General features: G+C 42.4%; 1 protein-coding gene and 1 non-coding gene across 16 annotated transcripts in view; both read left to right on the plus strand.

The window, feature by feature from the left end:
* The window catches only part of CELF2 (CUGBP Elav-like family member 2), a 704551-nt gene that overhangs the window by 436927 nt on the left and 248851 nt on the right, over positions 1–18773 (plus strand). The gene's annotated exons all lie outside the window — the stretch shown is intronic.
* Positions 3259–3334, plus strand: TRNAA-UGC (transfer RNA alanine (anticodon UGC)). Its single transcript has one exon. It is a non-coding gene; the product is annotated as a tRNA-Ala (tRNA).

Here is an 18773-nt window from a genome sequence, read left to right on the forward strand (position 1 = left end):
CACTGGCAGGCTTGTGAATCACCGTGTCAACATAAGGTGAGTTTGAGAGACTTTGGGTGACAGGAAACAAGAGAATTTGTAGTTCCAGCCTCCAGGTGGAGTTGAAGACTAACTCTCAAGAACAGGTAGAAAGTACAGAGATGTCAGGGCCATCTTGTATTCATAAAGTTGGCATTTGGATTTCCAAAGTTCACTGAGTTTCATGAATTCATTTATCTTCACAGAATAGGTAGATTACCATAGGAATGGTCTTCAGGCTCCAGCCACGGAACAGAATGAACCACCATGTAAGGGTTTATAGGCAATGAGAGATGTGTTTGCTACATATTTGAATAGTGTATGGATGATAGCGCATTCTTTTGAACAGTTGAGACTAGATTATCTTAAACCTAAAAGCTCCCAGCTCTTTGGCAAGGGACAAAAGTAAAATTAAGCACTGGAAAGAGTGCTAACTGAAGTTTCCCAGGTGAAGGAAATTAGCGACCAGCTTCCTGTCCTCAGTCATGGCTTTCTGGAGGCACTGCGATTGAGAAAGGCTTTGTTATCATACAAATGAGCTGCCCCTGCCTAACACTTTATTAAGAAATGCCAGTGAATTGCAGCAGGGCCCGGAATGAGATGCTCCATGTTTTTGCTGGGATTTGACTCCGTATTATTCAGTCAGTAGGAATAATTGACCTATCACAGCAACACGTACCAACGGGGAAAGGGTCTTGTAATTCAGTCTTTTAAGCCCAACTACATTACCAGATAGCACTTGAAAACGTCTCTTCTTTTACAGACCTCCAGGCACCTACTGTTAAAATTTCACACTGAACTTCTTTACCTAAAATGAAGTAGATCTTCTTTCTCAGACCTTCCAAAGGAGGAAATGGAGGTGGTTGTTCCTGTGGTCTTGTAATTTGCACTTACTAACTGTTAGGGCAGAAGAATTTTCAGACCAGATGATTAAACTTTTTTCTTGCTAATGAAGTCCGTGTTTCTTGTGTGTTTTCCGTAATGACAGAAACACTGAATGTCCTTTATGGGCACAGCAGTGTATTAGGCACTGGGGATAGAGAGATGTTCAAGGCATGATCTGTGCTCTTGATGAACTTGGCAGTCCAATAGAGGAGGTGATGTAAAAACAAATATTGGTACAAGAGGAGAGATGGGTCAACCTGAATAGAGGCAATTATGTGCTGAGGACATTCCAGTGAGGCAGATCTGTGCACTGAAGAAGATGTCAACTTATGACCCCAACTAGAGGAAAAGACACGAGGAAAAGTGAACAGCATGAGCAAGCTCAGCTGTGGAAACATTTCAGACATCTCTGGAAAGAGTGACTACGAGAGTGAATAATAAAAATGGGAGATAAGGCAGAGAATGTAAATTTAGGCCAAATTACAGAGAGCTGGCTCCATTGACATAGGAGATCTGCTGAAGGGTTTGTGCCAGGGGTGTGATGTGGTTAGACCTGCGGTTTAAAAACAATCAATTCAACATACAGATCAGATTAGAGGAGGGAGAATCTTTGTCATTTGACACTTGGGATAGCAGTGCTCGAGAGCCGGCTCAGCTGGGCCTGGCAACTGAGACACACGCTTGGCCTCTCCATGCTTGCCTGGCTTCTGGGTTTCCAGAGAGAGAGCACTTCTGTACAGAGAGCCTTCCAATAGAACCAGCCAGGCAAGAGCTGCCCAGTCCTTAACCCAGTCTCCAGAGTCACACAGGGCTCCTTCTGCCGCATTCTGCTAGTTACAAGAGAGTCATTAAAGCCGGCCCAGATTCTGGAGAAAGAACTGGGCTCCTACTCCCAAAGGGGTGGTGGCAAGATCATGTTTCAGAGGAGAATATGGACGGGTGATTATTGCAACCACCTTTGGAAAACATAGTCTGGCATGGTGGAGGTTGACAGTTGACAGCAGCAAAGATGACTAATTCAGTTTTGCACTGGCTAAGTTGGGGGTACCCACAGGACTTTGGAGGTGTAAAGATCATAGTAATAGAAAATGGAAGAATTATGCTCTATTCTAGAGATTGTGAAGAATTTCTGGGAAGAGGGTTTGTGCTGTGAAGTTGGTTAAGAACAAGCCTGGCTCCTTCAGGTATCCTACACTTAGAAGGACAAGGTGAGGAGACCAGAAAGGGACAGTGGACCCAGGAGAATATATCCGATACGCTGAATGGAGGAAGAGTTTTAAAAAGGAGTAAGTTTGGTGGCTGATGGAGGCAGAAGCCAGATGGCAAATAAGGAGTAAGTAAATGATGAAAAGGTAGGAGCAATTACAGGTAGCCTGTGGAGCATTTCAAATCTCATGAAGAGACTTAGCAATTTAAAGAGAAGAATTTTATGTGTACATATTAGAAAGAATAAATAGCCTTTTTTTTTTTTTGATTAAGACTATTATTCTTCATGTTCTTTGGAGACGACAGAGTAAAATCTTGTCCCATTCTGGATATTCTTTCTTTAAAATTTCTCTTCCCCTCCCCACTAAAAATATATATATTTAATAGTTTAAGAAGAAATGTCTTATAGGTTACAATATTCAGACATTTGAACAGAGTCACCTGAGAGAACACCGAGTGACTGGTTTGTAATTTAGAAATGTAGGTAACTCACTCTAGGACAAGGGCCCTCTCCACCCTCCCTGCCCCGCCTCCCCAATTCAGTTCTCCTCATTTTAACAAACTTCTGTTGAGTCAGTGTGCTTGAGGGCATGAAGTGAAATCATTTGTCTCTAGGGAGATGGTGGGTAAGGCAACCGTCCCTGGAGAACTCTTCTGCAGAGAAATGAAGACTTTTGTGAAAAACATGCCTCTTTTATGGAAGTTAATCAACCTCCCTGGGCCTTGAGAGAATAGTGACCCTCACGCCCTGGACCTAAAAGAAATGAGGCCATGGGCACATGAGATAGCCCCTCTGAGAAAATTAATGCCTTCTGCCTTTTATTTTAATGCCTTTTCTAGCTTTCTTAAAGGAGCTAAACTGTACTTGCTAGGAAATATTAAAAGATAGGTTTCTACAGTCATATGACCATGGTGTCTGCTGTTTAGGGAGCAGTAGGAGGAAAGGTAAATCAAAGATAGAAGTAAACCTCAAAATAGATTTTTTTTTTCTACCAGTCTAGAAGTTTCTGAACTCATTTTGTAAAATTTAACCTGTAGAAATATTTAACCCATTGAAAAATAGAAAAAGTAAGCTATAAAGTTCTCCTGGATAACTAAAAGTGAGCTTACCCTATCAAAACTTTCTCAAAATAAAAAATGTAACTCTTGGCCCTGGCCGGTTGGCTCAGCGGTAGAGCATCGGCCTTGCGTGCGGAGGACCCGGGTTCGATTCCCGGCCAGGGCACACAGGAGAAGCGCCCATTTGCTTCTCCACCCCTCCGCCGCGCTTTCCTCTCTGTCTCTCTCTTCCCCTCCCGCAGCCAAGGCTCCATTGGAGCAAAGATGGCCCGGGCGCTGGGGATAGCTCTGTGGCCTCTGCCTCAGACGCTAGAGTGGCTCTGGTTGCAACATGGCGACGCCCAGGATGGGCAGAGCATCGCCCCCTGGTGGGCAGAGCGTTGCCCCTGGTGGGCGTGCCGGGTGGATCCCGGTCGAGCACATGCGGGAGTCTGTCTGACTGTCTCTCCCTGTTTCCAGCTTCAGAAAAATGAAAAAAAAAAAATGTAACTCTCAATCAAATATAGAATGCATTTGTGTCAAAGATTTATTTAACTCATCAGCGAGCAAACCTTGTAAAATGGTAATGCAGATTTATAGAGCATTGAGGACCTGAATATATGCATTTAGAAATGAAGATTAGAATAAAATCTCTTTGTTATGTATAAAACTGATGAGTGTCTTTGAGAGTAATAAAACCATAACCTTTGGGTGTGCTCTTTTTAACTGGGCATAAATCTGTAAACTAATCCAGTGCTTTCAACCACCAGTCTGCAGACCGGCGTCGCTCTTTTGTGGACTGGCATGAAATTTCTGGAGGACCAGTAGTTGAAAAACACTGGGCTAATCTATAACTTCTTTCACTTTAAATCTATAGCTTCTAATCAAATACTAAATAGCAAAATCGGATACCGATGTATTCTAGAGAACTGAGTAATCCTTTGACAGCCCTGTTAAACAGTGCCCCACTATGACAGTGGAAGGACATGCCATCCTACCCCCTACCTGTCGTACTTGTAAGTTTTCAGTCTTTTTTTTTTTTTAACCACTACACAGTTTTCAACCATTTTTCTCAATATTTACAAAAGTTTTAAGAAATTTAATACAACTGACGTTTCCTTCATTGGAGAGGTAATGCTAACCATAACAAAACCAGGCTCCTGCAGGGAGTCTTGTAGATACCCCATTATCCTTTTGCACCCTACTCCCAGGCCCAGGCATCTCGGAATAACAAACAAATACTCAGCCTCACAGCTGATTGAATATCCTTGGCACATGGAACCTGGTATCTTATTTTGTAGCATCTCTGAATCTGCAACTGCACTTTTCTTTTTACTTCTCAGGTGAAGAGGAGAGGCGTGGCCTGGCATTTTGATCCTCTTCAGTGCAATCCATACCTCCCAGTGTGTGTGACAGGAGACTGCTTTGTGACTAGCATCAGTCTTAATTTTCTATTCTGTCACAGAATTAGCATGCCAGTAGATGCAAAGTGATGCAGTCACCTGTCATCCTCTCCTCTAGCTTTTTTTTTTTGTGTTGTTTGGTCTGTTGACTTTTTTGACAGAAGAAGGAGTTAAAGCTGCCATTAATCATTTTGTAAGACACTTGGCCTGTTTCCTCTTTCTAGGATGCTTATCATATGGGGACAGTTTGGTGTTTGGAAATTGCTTAATATGCAGATTCCAACTGATGGTGCCCAGGATTGGAGCTTAGTCCTGAAAGTTTGGACAGGCAACATTGTTTTTACCTCCAGGTGTCTGGCCTCACAAAGGGTACTGTGAAATTCAAACTATAACCAATTTGAATTTTTATCAGTATTTAAAGTAACTATATGCCATGCAAATTAGGAATGTGGGGGTGGGTAGAAAAGGAAGAAGAAAAGTATGAGAGGTGTTACAAAATGAAACCACCAGCCATAATGCATATCCCAGCTTTATAATTTCAGGGGATCTCTACCTTAATGTCATCAAATTGGGCATCATGGTGGAACTGTTTCAAATGTCATGCAAACATTTAAGCAAACTTGATGTAATAATCTGTATATATAAAACAACTGAACAATTTTGTATTGACCAGGGAACCACACTTTTTTGCGTGCATAGCTAGGCCCTTTTTTCTGACTGATCAGCCAGCCAGTCCCATTAACTGTGGCCCAGGATGTCAATGTGATCACTCATCTCTTGATCTATCTTTTATAGTGAGAACCCTAGGATGGCTAATTAATAAGGTCAACCTGTGGTATAATTATGATAGCCTCAGACTGTGTCTCTACCATTCAGACTAAACTAACTATTCTGAGACTGAGTCAGTATTTGTCATCATTGTCATGGGCAATGAGTAGCCACTTGCAATTGGTTACAGTTCATTTCTGCTAATGGTATTGGAATGAGATACTTGACCACATGGCAGTTCACGTGACATCTCAGAGACTGGATGTCCAAATGGGAGATTGGAAGCCATCCATTTTTTAGACCAGTTTGGAACACTACGTCTCATGGATTCTGGTGCTTTATTTGCACTTGTTTTTATGAAAACTCATCTTTATGGCAAATTAACTTGCTGGAGACCTAGCTGCCTGACTGAATTGAATTGGGAGCAGTAACTTTACACTAAGTACATAACAATGACAGGCATGGTGTGTTATTTTAGAAATCTGAGAATCTGTGTTATTTTTCCAAAGCGCCATCATTTGTAAGAGTAGCTTTGGAAGAAAAGTGTGTGAGAATCATCCGCCTTTTATCCAGTCCATGAGCTGTGCAGGCTGTTTATGGGCAAAGAGCTGCATTGTTTTCTGAAATCACCTTGTCAGTCTCTTCTCTTCCTCTTTCTTATTATAATGAACGTGGGAATGTTTAGTAGGTCAGGTGACTGGAAATGGTTGAATGTTTTCCAACCTTCTATTACTGAAGTGGTTGATAGTTAAGCTTCCATAGCAACCAGCCTTTTCCTGAGAACACTTTCTCTGGAAAGGGAAACAAGCAATTGGAAAGCGGAAAGCGAGAGCGTTTCTCTATGTGAAATACATTTGTTGATTTATTCTTAAAGGTAGAAAAGGCAGCGTTTCAAGCACTGTGGGAAAAGACCCCCTGCAGCGTGCCCACACCAGAATGTCTTGTCATTTGGTTTCTGAATATTCCCAAGGAAGAATGTTCCTAACAGATAAACCTTAAACATCAGATAAACATATGTGAAATTTCTTGGTATCAACTCCTCCAGTAAGGGACATTGGCAAGAATTTTAGTGCCAGACCTTAAAGGATATATGGCCCTTGTTTAATTGAATATAATTTTGTACATTAATTAATGTGTCCATTCTAATTTCCCAAAATGGCAAATAATGATGTGTGAAAACAGTATAATTACATTTTGATATTTTTGGTAGAATAATAACTGAATTTGCTGTGCTTTTGATCTGAAAAGTTATTATTCTTATTAATCACTCATCCTTTTTAATTCTATTTACGTTCATTTGCTGTTTTTTTTTTTTTTTTAATTCTGCACTTAGATCAATACCAGCCCTGACACACTGCCAACTGAGACTTTGTGCAGGGGATTGACACAATGGAGTTTCTTCCCTGTCTTGTTAGCAAAATACTAGTGCACATGCACACGAATCTACTCAGACAGGCAGGCTTATTAAGCAGAATTTGTGGCTTAATTAGAATGAGAATCCTTAGTTTTGCGAGGAAGTAGCCAACCATCTGGTTGTCAGTCACGTAATTCTGAATCTGTCATTCGGATTGAAATCTCTGAGTGCTGTCAACCCTCCGGAGTTCAGTTTATTCTCCTCTTTCACTCGTGATGGTTTTACCTGTAACCAGTCTTCAGCCCAGGGACGCTTTAATCTGTGACCTGCAGAGAGGCCGGGGCAGCTGAGGTTTACCAGAGGCATGCAAGCCTTTCTGTCTTTTACTCACGTTTTAACGGTGACAAGAAGTCACTTGGTAACAGCCTTGCAGCTTGGGGAAAAGTCATCTTGCCTTTCAGTTTGAAAGAGGTAATGGTGGAATCTTTGTCTGGAGACCAGAAAAGGAGAGTGGCAGAGGCAGAAATGCCACACAATTCAGTCAGAGAAGCCAGGCTTCAGCATTCATCATAATGACAGGAGACACTTTGAAATGAATTTCTTACAAAATAGGAGACCAACACTTAGAATCAGGAAGCAAGTTGATGATACCATCTGTGAAACTCCCCAGTGAGAAAGGGTACATTTATTTTAGCTGATTTGTTGAATGAAAGTATTTTTAAATTAAAATAAAAAATATTCTCTGGTGTTTACAATTTGACTATTTTGCCATATATATTTTATATTATCCTGGAAATATGTTTGTACATCACATTCTTAGGTATTAATAGCTCCTTTTAGGTCATCTGACCTTCATACTGATAATCAGATCTGATTTTGCAAAGGCAAATCAGTAACCTTATATTGATCTGAATGTGCTCAAAAGGCTTTATGCACCAAATGCAGAGGAAATGCATTTACTTCTAGCTCTAAACAACTAAGACTGAAATAATGCATTTCAGCAAGTAATCTATTAGAACAGCTCTCTTGAGAAGTGTTGTGTTATAAATGGATTCTGCATTCAGAATATCCATTTTCTTGCCTCCCTCCCACTAATTACTTCTTTCTTTGTCTTACCTCTAATTTGCATGGCTTAAGTAAAAGAGAGGGGTTCTAGCTGGCTCTTTCCCCTTCACAAATCCTTATACTTAGTCTCTGCAATTGTAACATTGACTTAAACTCATTCCTGTTCAAGGAAAACTGCATTGCCAAGGAAAAGATGCTCACTAATCGCTACATCTAATTACCAAGAAGAGCAAATCACTAAAAACAAATTAAGTATCTTAAATAAAATGGAAAATAAAAGCAGTTAACAATCAAAGAGGCAAAATGCTACCATCTCTCAAATCTGTTTCATGTGCTAATTGAAGGCAGGCTGGCTAACCTGGGGGTTGGCAAAGATTTTTCTCATGGAACCCCTTTTTGAAGAATTAATCCAGAATCATGACAAACAAAAACAAACCAAGAAAACCATCAGAGAGTGTAACAATTTTAAGTATCTTTTGAAAATTAGGAAACCTCACGGACCCTTTCTGTTGGGCTCGGTGGACTGACACATATTCTTTTCCTCCTAAGCCCAGGATGATGGAGAGGACTTTCCAGTCACTGTAACCCTAATTTAAATAAACTGGAAAGTAATGAGAATTTTTACTTGACCTTAATCTGGAGAGGTCTGAAATAAGTTTATTACTAGCCAAATCCTCCTCTTCCTTGCTTTTTATTTTTAGTACTCTCTCCTATGTTTTCAAATGCACCTGTCTTCTGATGTTAAAGCCAATAATGTAGTGAAGTTTCTAATCACTGGTTCAGGAATGTGGTCTGAAGAATCCTATTAGTCCTCACAAAGTTCTCCTGATCATGTTATAACTTGACACCTTCCACATTTTTTTATCTAGTGCAATTTAATGATTTATAGTATTTCCAATACATATCCCTGTTAAGCCTAACCCGGAGGGACCCGAAACATTGAAGACACGAACAAGGTCTGTGGGTTACACATCAAAGCTTTATTGTCTAGCTTGGCCAAGTGGCGGGAACTCCCGACAGAAATCTGAAGGAGAGTGCGCTGGCCCTTTGTTTTACTTGGTTTTTATAGTTTTGTAAGTGGGAAGTACAAAAGCAAAAATTGTAATTAGGAGCCCTTTACCACTATTGGTTATAGTCATATGTCCTTTAACATGATAGGACCATGTTCAATTTGCAAGCCATACATCCTTTTGGAGAAAACAAAATTTACAAGTCAACACAATGGCAGAAAGATATCTTTTACATATTAAAAGGCATTCCGGCCCTGGCCGGTTGGCTCAGTGGTAGAGCATCAGCCTGGCGTGCAGAAGTCCCGGGTTCGATTCCCAGCTAGGGCACACAGGAGAAGCACCCATCTGCTTCTCCACCCTTCCCCCTCTCCTTCCTCTCTGTTTCTCTCTCTTCCCCTCCCGCAGCCGAGGCTCCATTGGAGCAAAGATGGCCCGGGCGCTGGGGATGGCTCCTTGGCCTCTACCCCAGGTGCTAGAGTGGCTCTGGTCGCAACAGAGCGATGCCCCAGAGGGGCAGAGCATCGTCCCCTGGTGGGCAGAGCGTCGCCCCCTGGTGGGCGTGCCAGGTGGATCCTGGTCGGGCACATGCGGGAGTCTGACTGTCTCTCCCCATTTCTAGCTTCAGAAAAATACAAAAAAAAAAAAAAAAAAAAAAAAGGCATTCCTATATTATCTAGTGTTCATCTGCTATCTCTCTGTCCAGAGTCACACGTGTTAACTACATGCATTTACATAGGAGAAGTAGTTTCCGTGGGGACAAATGCCCGCAAATGGCTCATAGTTATAAGAAAAGGTTTATTGTGGCTTTTCTCTCCCTGCACCTGGCTGGCCATTCACCTTTTTCCCCACAGGTGTGGTGGAATGTCTGGGGATCCATGTTTTTCTCCCCTTTGCATTTACAATACAATGCCAAGGGCCATCCTGACTGTGCAAATCACACAGTACAGAGACTATTCTCACAATTTCTCTGCACACCTTAACCCAAGTTAATAAAATGTTCTTCAAGCCTCCCAAAATATTAATATTAATTCTGTAGCCTTTGGTACTTTATAACACCTGCGGGTGAAGTGGCTCAGTGGCTCCTCAGTCCCAACAAAAGTAGAAGTGACTGTAAGGTATTCCCCCCCCCCCCAGAAGTAAGGAAGAGGGCTCGGAGCCACAAAGTGTGGAATAAGTAAACAGCTTTATTGAGTACAGAGCGCATACCCCGCCCGGCAAGGTTCCCTGGCCCCGAGGAAAGATGGAGGCCAGAGAAGTTGCATGGATTAAACCGCGTGGGAGATATTTAAAGAGTCCCTCTAGGGAAGTGGAGCTACTATGACGTGGTGAAATTTCACTGGCTGGCAGACGATCGCTTCTTTCCAAATGGTTCCTGGGAAGCTTCCTTTGGCGGGCTTGATTGTGGGCGGTCCTAGCCAAAGTGGGCGGGTCTGAGTTACCCACGTGACCATCCCTCATCCACCGACCTTACATTCTGACCTTTTGTGTTAAATAGAAAAAGAGCGCCATTTACTCGTCTGGCTACTTCCTGCTGAATAGGGGCGTCGTGGGGAGGGGGAGATCAGAAGGTGGTGGCTGTGACTGGAGAAACTTCGCAGATGCGGTCCTGTAAGGATTTAAAAAAAAAAAGAGAGGAGTAATAGGGGAATTTGCAGGGTCCAGCCTTTTGGTGAGCTGGAGATGGATGAAGTCCAGTGGTTTTGACTGCCAGAGGTCCTATAAGGAGGCAAGCTTGAGGCAGAACTGCATGTCAGGAGTGGTGTAAAAAGGGGAAAGGAAGAGGGTCCCATCCATTCCCATAACCAAAACCTGTGAGGGAACTAGAGGTCCAGAGTATGAAGGCAAAAACAGAGAAGGCAGCCCCCATGTCCACAAGAAAGAGACAGACTAACTTACCCACTTGTTGCAGAACCCTGGGTTCTCCGAGTCCAGGCCGTGTCCTAGGAGTTTGAGCAATGCACCCACCTGGCTGGATTGGCCTTCCATTTGGGCGGCTTGTCCTCCACGTAGAGGCACTGAGGAAAAAACCTGTTGCCCAAAGAGGCAATCTCTCTGCCAGTGACTGGCTGCTTGCAGTCAGGGCAGGGCTCAGTGGGCAGCCACGGGCAGAGGCCCTGTTGGGACCAGTGGTTCTGCTTGCCACACTTAAAGCAAGCTGCTGGTGGCTCTGCTGGTCACAGGGTTGCCACAAGAGTTCGGGCTTAGAGCTTTACCTTCTGCTGCATGGGGGCCTGGCGAACAGGCCTGTTTCTACTAGTTGGGACCGTTAAAAACTTTAAATCCGTGTTCACAGGTTCCGGATAGGGGTTTGGGGGATTGGGAATAAGAAGAGGGGGGCTCATGCGGAGTCCAGCACCCAGATCCTGCAGGAAAAACGCTGGAGCCAAAGGCAGGACAGGGCAGGAACTTCCTGTAAGAAAATTGGGGTTGGACGTCCTGAAAACCGGTGTTAGAGCCAATGCCAGGCTGAGAAAGGCCTGACGGAGGCGGGACTAGAGAACACAGTAAAGGGAGGGGCCCCTGGCCAGCAGGGGAGGAGAAAGAGAAGGTAGTAGATGGTGAATAAGAAACAGGTTTTTGTGAAGGGAGGGGAGAGAGAGTTTGGAGTCCGCGGAGAAGGAAAGATTAGGAGTAGAGGTTTAAGGTGACGTTTCTCTGGCCAGAAAAAGGCCTGTGCAGTGGAACAGGCAGCACAGAGATTAAGGACGGTTGCGCAAATAATTAGAGGCTGTGAATGTAAGAGATCTCAAATCAGTTCCCAGCTTTTTTTGGCGATAGTTAAATTGGTGAGGGTGTTAACACCAAAAGTCCCTTCAGGAGGCTAATTGAGTGGGTTCTTTGGCCTGGCCACAGCGGAGAAGAAGAACAGTTTCTTCTTCCTTAGGGAGGGAAATTCCTGTGCCCTCACAGCTCCCCTCAGTTCTTGGAGTGGTCAGACCTGAGCATTAGTGTCCTAAAAACTCAAGTTCCAGCCACGGACAAAAGTGGATGTGCTTGGGGAGGTCTCCACAAGCACACGCTCACTCGGACGGACGGACGGAAAAGACTTCCCTGACATAGCTACGGTTTCGGACAGGGAGTCTCGGAGGAAAGAACCGAGAGGAAAGCTGGAGGCAGGGGACTTAACCGCACCGTGCGCCGAAGTGGGTTGGAGATCGGAGATCCTGGTTCTTTCTCGGGGGGGGGGGGGGGGGAGAAAGGAGTGGTCCTTGCGGACTTCTAACTCCTTCCGGGTTTTCGGCACCAAAATGTAAGGTATCCCCCCCCCCCCCCCAGAAGGAAGGAAGAGGGCTCGGAGCCACAAAGTGTGGAATAAGTAAACAGCTTTATTGAGTACAGAGCGCATACCCCACCCGACAAGGTTCCCTGGCCCCGAGGAAAGATGGAGGCCAGAGAAGTTGCATGGATTAAACCGTGTGGGAGATATTTAAAGGGTCCCTCTAGGGAAGTGGAGCTACTATGATGTGGTGAAATTTCACTGGCTGGCAGACGATCGCTTCTTTCCAAATGGTTCCTGGGAAGCTTCCTTTGGCAGGCTTGATTGTGGGCGGTCCTAGCCAAAGTGGGCGGGTCTGAGTTACCCACGTGACCATCCCTCATCCACCAACCTTACAGTGACCATTTCATTCATTTTTGTGGTATGCCTGTGAGCATCATGATAAAAATCAAGAAGACAGAATTATGTCATTGAAACTATTGATATAAGAAACTTGCCTTAAAAAATGTTTCTATCTTTTCCCTTTGACTACATATCCATAAAGGAGTTCCATTTACTTTTCAAGTGCTTTGTCTATTCTTCATATAGATGAAGAAAGGTCAAGAATTTCTAAATAAATTTCTGAGTTGAAGGGTACAGGAGAAAAATGGGTGGGAGATGGAAATCTGGTCTGGGAAGATTTCAGTACACAATAAACTGACCTGCTTAGTTTCATTCATTTATCTAGAATCATTTGACACCCACACTGTTCAAAGTTTCCACTCTACCCTGAACTCCAAGACCAGGAGATTTTAAGAAGTCCAGTATTCTGATTCAGTAGCTGAGTCTTATGTCATCTTTTCTGTCTGCTGTGTCTGTCTTGGACCTTATGCCTCAATTCAGAGATCTGAGTCTTTGCCTCTGTTGCTTGTTTGTTTGTTTGTTTGTTTGACCAGGTACCTACGTTCCATGGAGCATAGCCCATTCTTTCATTTTTGCTTTTAGGATCCTGCTGCATACCTGAGTTTATATGAGGCTTTCTAATACTATGTCCAGCTTACTAGGGACACCCCCAAATGGCGGGTCTCTCTTTTATCAATTGATCAACTCTGCTACCGTGATCACTATCATCAGGACCTTCCCAGATTGCTGTAGGTTGTTTTCTGTTCCAGGCTCTGGACTTCTGGGGTGTAACCCAGCCTGCCACTGACCGCGTGAAACTAACACAGTAAGCCACATGAAGCTGAATGTTGCACTTTATTCTTTAAAGTCTGACAAGCAGTGTATACCCACCAGAGGCAATGAAGCCTTGTTATTAAACCACATGCGTCCTCGAGTACTGGTCAGAAAAGCATATTCAGGATCATTATTCAAAGAAAGTCAGAGTTAGTGAACTTGTCAAGTTTTACCTTTTTGAAGGGCAAAGTGTATTTTGTGTGCCTAAATTTTGGATTGAATAGACCACGTAGGACTGGAGGAAAGGAGACTGGTTAGTAGCATGTCCTTGGCTGTGGACAGAGACCTGCAAGAGCCATCCCTTTTTCTTTCTGTGAAGGGTCAGGAACCAGCAGCTCTTAGATCTGCTTCAACCAGGAGTCATAGACCAGGGTCTGCAAGCCTTAACAGGAAGAGGGCTCTGTCCAATTCTGCCATCTTCTCTGCCCCATTCACCCCTGGATCACCAGGAGCTGGACATCTGCTCAAACCCCAGTGTACTGGAAAGGAGTGAAAACGCTAGCCGTGGAGGAGTTACAGAGGAAGAAGGACATAGGGGAGAAGGAAGAAGAACTTGAATAAGGAGGAGGATAAAAGAGATGATTAACACTGAAATCATGTCTATCTCTTTAGAGAGGATATTATTATTTATAATGGGCTCTCATTATCTTTCTATTTAAGATAAATAATCCAAGATATGTCAACTTGTGTAAGAACTATTTTTCTCTGAAAATAAAAGCCATACCTAAAATTTTCAACCTTTTTCATATGATGGCACACATAAACTAATTATTAAAATTCTGTGGCATACCAAAAAATAGACTTTTTGCCAATCTGAAAAAAAGGTATAATTTTTATTAATTTATGAAAACAGTAATAGTAATTACCTACCCTTTTTGCTCCAAAGTGACTTCTTAAAAAATCAGGTGCCTAAGGATTTCTGATACCAAAACATATGCAACATGACCAATAAGATGCAATTCTAGTCTGTCCAGGTGATGGTGCAGCGGATGGAGTGTCGGACAGGGTTGCAGAGGACCCAGGTTCAAAACCCTGAGGTCGCCGGCTTGATTGTGGAGTCACTGGCTTGAGTGTGGGATCATAGTCATGACCCTATGGTCACTGGCTTGAGCAAGGGGTCACTGTCTCTGCTGGAGCCCCCCCAACCCCGTCAAGGCACATATGAGAAAGCAATTGATGAACAACTAAGGTGCCGCAACGAAGAATTGATGCTTCTCATCTCTCTCCCTTCCTGTCTTTCTGTCTGTCTGTTCCTATTTGTCCCTCTTGCTATCTCTCTCTCTCTCTCTCTGTCCCTGTCTCTCTTGCTTAAAAAAAATGTAATGCTATTATATGACCTGTATATTTGTGATTCAAGATAGGTCATTTACACCAGATGGCTGCTGTTGTGTTGGCCATTGTCATTTTTTTATGTGACAATCTAAGGGAACAGAGTTCAGTGTCCCTGACTAAATTGGTATTGTGTGTTTTAAAAATTCTTATGGCACACGGGTGTATGGTGGCACACTGGTTGAAAATCGCTGGTGTATCTGATCTCTCTTTTCTATAGACCAGGCCTCCCTCTACTTTATCAAAGTATATAGAACTGTGTTCAGTTTAAAATGTAGATAATGGATAGAAATGCAAATAGGGTTGTACTATGTGAAACATAGGGATGACTGAAGATGAAAGTGTGGAGAGAAAATTGAGATGGTCCTGGGGCCATGTAACAGCCCTCTATCATAAGCCAGCCCATCTTTTAGGACCTACCCAGTATGCTAGCCTATAGGAAGGAACTGTCTGAAAAACCAAGGGATATGTGAAATGTGACTTTATGAGGAAATGAATGTATTCTCAGAATACCCTCACCTTTTTTAATAGCAGTGTGTTTCATGGGCTGTTCTGTTCTTCAGTAAAAATGATTAATAGTCCCCATCCATCACATTGTACAGTATGGTACATCTGAGTAGCAGAGAGCTTATAAAATATACTTGGCAATAAGTCACAAAAACATTCGTATTTTTTAATAATATTTTTGAAAGAGAAAAATCTGTTTTTCAATAAATTCTGGCATGGCCTCCCTCCAGATTGTATTTCTCATTTAAAATTATCTTGGGATTGATTTTTTTTCCTGTTCATTGGTTTTTTACTGGTTTCTTCCTAAGACACATTTCAGAGCTGATTAAAAAGAGGACAAGGGAATGGGTGGAGAATTCCAGGTTGCTTTCTATTTCTGCTTTTGGTTGTGATGGAATTAACAGCAGTATAGTCAGTTAAATTTTACTGAAATTCTATATTGACTATTACCTGTGATCAGGCAAAATTCTCAACGCAATACTTTCCTGTGTTATTGTTCTATATATTTGGATTTTCTTTGTGAAATATTTTATTTATATGTACTGCTGTATAAATTATAGCATTTTTAAATAAAGTTGTAGGTTGCTACCATTTTTAATGGTAGAATACTGAATATATTTATATAGTTGTCCTTATGATTGGAAATGCCCTGTTTCTACTTTTTTAAAAACACAGTTTATAATTACAATGCATAATTGCCCAGAGTAGACAAGTGGGTGCTGTCAAATATCAGCTGAAGGTGATGCTAATTGTAGAGAATCTCTCTGGTTTCATTCCTAAGGTTTGGACATATTGTTGTTAATAAGTGACATGGGCCTTCTTTGTTCAGGGCCAGATGGGAGCTCTGAATAAACAGAAGTGGATCATACTGTCTAGGCAGTGTTTTTCAACCAGTGTGCCGTGATACATGGTCAGGTGTGAGTATAAATACATTTAGAAACTATATTATTAACTATATGTATAATATGTACTGTGTTAGAGTGTCATTTTGTGTCATTTTGGTAGATGGTGTGCCCCAGGATTTTGTAAATGTAAAAAATGTGCCACGGCTCAAAAAAAAAAAAGGTTGAAAATCACTGGCCTAGGGACTCAGGAACTTTTAGAAGTCTTTGAAATTCTTTCTTATATCTGAAAAAAAATAGCACTTAACCCCATCCATCTTTCATCTTTCACACCCCCACCACTGGTTAAATGTTAAATATAAGTATATGAATATAATAATATACATGTTTTTGCCAAGAGAGGCCTCATAGTATGTTATAATATGAGATATTTTTAAAGCAAGGAAAAAGTTGCTAGCACACATATAAACATTCAAAGCCAGGGAACAGGTACCTTGGGGGAGGCAGGTAAAGCTAACTCTCCTTTGTTTATTGTAATGAAAGATCTCATATACCAGCTGTTGGATTTATTTCTCTCTAGGAAATGGGAAGTTTCATTCAGTGAAACAAAGTGCATTAAAATACAGTGTGTCCATAAAGTCATAGTGCACTTTTGACCAGTCACAGGAAAGCAACAAAAGACTATAGAAATGTGAAATCTGCACCAAATAAAAGGAAAACTCTCCCAGTTTCATACCTATTCAGTGCAGTTCAATGTGGGCTCACGCACAGAGTTTTTAGGGCTCCTTAGGTAGCTATCCCGTATAGCCTCTACAGACTCATCACTGACTGATGGCCTACCAGAACAGGGTTTCTCCACCAAACTGCCGGTTTCCTTCAACTGCTTATCCCACCGAGTAATGTTATTCCTTTGTGGTGGCGCTTCGGTATAAACGCGCGCGGATATTCATGTTGCACTTTGGTCACGGATTCGAATTTAGCGAGCCACAGAACACACTGAACTTTCCTCTGTACTGTCCACATCTCGACTGCCATGGCCGTGGGCTACTCTGTTGTATACATGGTGTTACGTCATCATTTGCACATGTGCACATGCTGCCACATCATCCTACAGAGGCTGGGAGGGTTTTTCTTTTATTTGGTGCAGATTTCACATTTCTATCGTCTCTTGTTGCTTTCCTGTGACTGGTCAAAAGTGCACCATGACTTTATGGACACACTGTATGTATAGCCAAATGGTGTAAAAGCCGGGCAAAAGCAAAGAAGGCACTTATTCCACTAAATACCTTTGGTACTGTCTAGTTAGATTTTGAGGCTTGATGATCGTTTCTAAACTATCTTGTCGCTGATTCCTATGTTTCTTTTTATTGAACCTTTGAGAGAGATTTAGAAGGAGAAGTCAATAGGACTCTGTGGTGGATTGTATACGGAGGGTGAGAGCGGGAGACATGAACAGTGACTGGGTAAAGCAAGGCTGCTTGTGTCCTTGAAGGAATGACGGCAGTAGTCAAGGAGAAGACTAGCCACTGGGACGGAACCGGGTTTGGAGGAAAGTGATCAGGAGTGCTGGGGTTCAGGTATGTGGAGCGAGCTGCAATCCTTTGAGATGTCCCAGGGGAGTTGTCAAGTAGGGAATTGAGTCACAGATCTGGACTACACAGGAGGGGGCTGGGGGAAGATACACATTGTGACTATGTGAACATAGGAGTAAGTGCAGTCGTGAGTGTGAATGAGATTGCTAAACGATGCATCAGCTGGTAAGATGAGTCTGCGCAGAAGGTAGCAGAATAGCCCAGAAAGTAGGGGAGTTCTAGGGCAGGTGTGTCATAGAACCCCAGACAGAGAGCATTTCAAGGAAGAGGCCAGAGGAATTGGCAACCCAGACAGTAAGCCTTACGGCTTTCTCTGTTAACATGTGCATCGTTGGATGGTGGCAACATCAGAATCTCAACTTCTTTGTAGAAAATCAGCTATGCTTTCTAAGCAGAAGGATTCACCCTGGCTAACTGGTATATTTTTACCACCATGACACAACAGAAACACTTCCAGCCTCTACATACCGAGCCTCGTTTCTCCCTCGCCCAGAATAATTTTGCTTTAATATCACCCAGTGGAAATGTCTCTAGTTTATTGCACCATTCTTTCTATCTTATATGGGATCATAATGATCTTCCCTTTTGTTGACAATTTGGATAATGACAGGAAAATACCATTATTGCTGAGGTATCCTGGTTTAAAGCGGTTTCCTGGGACAAAGCATCAAACCCCCACAATAAAGTTAGAGTCCAAATTTAATAAATGTATTTGTAAGAGTTTTTTCTTTAATATAGAAGCACTGCGGTCTTTACTGAACTAATTATAATGGTAGGACTCTTGATAGAGCTACAGTGGTGGCTTCGAAAGAATATCTTTTCTCAATGTTACTTACCTCATTGAGGTCTCAAAGTGTGACACTCACAGTCAGACAGTAATCCAGTGAACCCATTGCATAAGCAGAAATTAATTCATAAAAATAGCTATTGTTGTTTACTGAAGCTCTTCAGTCCATGGCAGAAATAAACCTTCAATAAATTACAGGCTGTCTTCCCCAATATGCCAGTTTTAAAATCATCGATTGAAAGAAAAAGACATTAACTGGTTTCTTTTGGAGGGTATGAGGTAAGAAAAAATGTAAATATTTAAGTAATCCTCTGTTCATGAAGAATTATGCTTTCCCCATATATGAATAAATTCTTTGATAGCTGACGATGGAGCAAATGAACATGCTATTGATTCTGTGGGCACAGTAAACTCTTTTTTTTTTTTTTTTTTTGTATTTTTCTGAAGCTGGAAACGGGGAGAGACAGTCAGACAGACTCCCGCATGCGCCCGACTGGGATCCACCCGGCATGCCCACCAGGGGCGACGCTCTGCCCA

This window comes from Saccopteryx leptura, chromosome 5 (genome assembly GCF_036850995.1).
Source record: "Saccopteryx leptura isolate mSacLep1 chromosome 5, mSacLep1_pri_phased_curated, whole genome shotgun sequence".
NCBI classification, from domain to species: Eukaryota; Metazoa; Chordata; class Mammalia; order Chiroptera; family Emballonuridae; genus Saccopteryx; species Saccopteryx leptura.